The sequence below is a fragment of the Pogona vitticeps genome, chromosome 9, assembly GCF_051106095.1.
Source record: "Pogona vitticeps strain Pit_001003342236 chromosome 9, PviZW2.1, whole genome shotgun sequence".
NCBI classification, from domain to species: Eukaryota; Metazoa; Chordata; class Lepidosauria; order Squamata; family Agamidae; genus Pogona; species Pogona vitticeps.
This window is the reverse complement of record NC_135791.1, coordinates 17,877,535-17,880,341: the sequence shown is the minus strand read 5'-3', so window position 1 is coordinate 17,880,341 and position 2,807 is coordinate 17,877,535.

Sequence of the window (2,807 nt, the reverse complement as noted above, 5' to 3'; positions counted from 1 at the left end):
GAGATGGTGAGAGATCTACTGTCTTTGGGGAAAGGGCTTAAATAAGAATCAGATCAGTGATATTTGTTCCCTCCCAGGAATACCAAACATACTTTAATATTGGACCCAGCTACAGAATATATTGAACCCCTACATTCAAAGGTTATGTTTTCCATGGGGATGCAGCACAAAATGTTATATATACACCACTGTCCTTTGAAAGCAGAGATTTGTGGTCAATTTCATTTTCTGTTTAAACAGAAAAATCCCAAATGTCAGATGCTGTGATCCTGATAAAGATAGTTTTGTGCTCTGCAATGAGGTCTGCAATTAATCTCTTTTCATCCAAGCTACAGATGAGGAATTCCCCAGATCCTTTCATTCTCTGGAAATCTCTCAGTGAATTTTTCTCAAAACTCTCCCTGAAAATTAAATACAGTTGTGAGGGAGGGGGTGTGGTCTGCTTATCTTGCCAAGCTCCTTGGTTTAATAATCCCAATATGATACGTCTGGAAAAACAGAGCATGGCAAATTTACCTTTTTCAGCTATAACTGATCTCTCCATCACCATGTTTTTGGAGCTCTGTGTAGATTTGAGGTATGTTTTGATTATTTGGGGTTGCCAAGCCCAATTTGAGCCAAGTTCCCCTTTCAACATGTGGTTGAGAACAGAAACTGAAGTGTGGTGAACCAATACAAGACCACTTTGACATACTGGTGGAGTGTATTCTTTACATGTTGAATGTCCCAGTGTAGAGTAAGCAGTAGTTGTGATGCACCGGACCCCCTAAAGCAGTGGTCCCCAACCTTGGGCCTCCAGATGTTCTTGGACTACAACTCCCAGAAGCCTTCACCACCACCTCTGCTGGCCAGGATTTCTGGGAGTTGAAGTCCAAGAACATCTGGAGGCCCAAGGTTGGGGACCACTGCCCTAAAGGGTCACTGGGTATTCAGCCAAAGAATCCGACAGGCACTTATCTACCACATTTGCACTGGGGCAAGTCCCAAGACCTCAGCAGTGTGTACCATAAGCCCTTTGAACAAGTCTGACCTTAAAAGAACACTTCACACTTATTCAGTACTTTGCAAGTACAGGCACATGCGCTTTGTGATTCCTTAGAACTCACCAAAGCTCACTTAGGTAGGGCTCTTAAACGATAGCTAGTTTGTGGCCCTCTCCACCTCCCGAATTTAGCCAGACCCTGCTGTTCAAGAGACCAGTCCTTTTGTAGGATTTTTATAATTTATTTTTATTGGAAAAATAGGGTTTCATTAGAATATCAGTTTATATTGCATAAGAATTAGCATCAGGAACATATTCAAACATCATTGCAGTTAAATAAAATAACTGCTTCCCATTTAAAATAATAAACACTAAAAAGCTGATCCAGAGTGGGCTATAGTGGGCTAGTCCCCCTCTTCTTCTTTTTCCTTTACTTACATCCTCTCTCCTTCATGGAATCGAATCCATCACAGGACAGAATAAAATTCATTGAACCACATTCCGTATCCTTCAGTCAATGTCACATAACCCATCATCCATTTTCTAACTTTCTAACTCCTCCCTTCTTCATGGCCCATCTGGCTGTTAACCAATTAACCTTAAGAAGTTGTACCTCCCCTTTCCTTATTCCCATGAGAGTCCAGGTGTTGTTTATCTCTTCTTTTAGCTAGCTTGGAATGTTGAGTCTTCCACAGGCCTCTGAATTTGGCCTTCAGCACTATCTCGATCCAGGCTATAATGGTCTTCAGGAAAATACTCTAATGGTACTTAGCAAAACACATTCCAATGTCTCTCAAATCATCTCCACACAGAACCTGTCTGACTCCATTTTACATTTCTCTGACTACATATCCCATCATCATGATGGTAGTAAGCTGGGGGGGGGATTGAGCTAGGTGAAATTACTTTCCTGTAAACAGTTGCCCAGTTTTGATGAATGTCTGAGCATTAAACTACAAATGTACATTCTGCTAGTACTTTCTATCTTGTTAAATAATTCCTTCAAAACTTCAGGCCAGAGCAATCAGACTTGCAAAGGAAGTCTTTATCTACCTCTCAATAATCAAGCTTAAAAGAATAGGAAGCTACTTTGCAACATGTAGAATGAGGTAAGCTTGTGCTAGAATAAATGCATGTCTTTTATATCTTGAGGGAGATCTGTTTTTAATGAGGTATACTGTAAAGTGGTTTGTGACACGAAGAGAACTCAAATTGTGAGACAGTGAATGATCTCAATACAAGCTTGTTCTTTAGTATGGTTCAGTTTGATCTATGAATGCTATTGGTTGTTGTGGGTTTTTCGGGCTCTTTGGCTGTGTTCTGAAGGTTGTCCTCTGAAGAGGCCCATGGCCACATTGACTGGCGAAACGTTAGGAAGAACAACCTTCAGAACACGGCCAAAGAGCCCGAAAAACCCACAACAACCATTAGATCCCGGCCTTGAAAGCCTTCACAAATACATATGAATGTTATTATTTGTTTGTTTGTTTGTTTGTTTGTTTGTTTGTTTGTTTAAACTTATACCTCACCTATTTAGTGGGCAAGCCACTCCTCTGAGGAAATAACAAAAGTGTACAATACAACAATTAAAAGAAAAGAAAATTGAGAGAACTGAGCATAGAAAAACCAAAATCCAAGAGCCGGCTCACTATAAAATTAATATCACAAAGGGGTGAGATCCGTAAAGGCCTGGTTAAAAAGCCAGGTTTTCCGTTGCTTACAGAAGCTTAAGGGGGTTAAGAATGATTAAAACCCCTTCTTGGACGCACATTTTAATAAGGTGAAGGGCTTTGAGTGTCATTGAAGGTGAGAGCAATGTCATCAG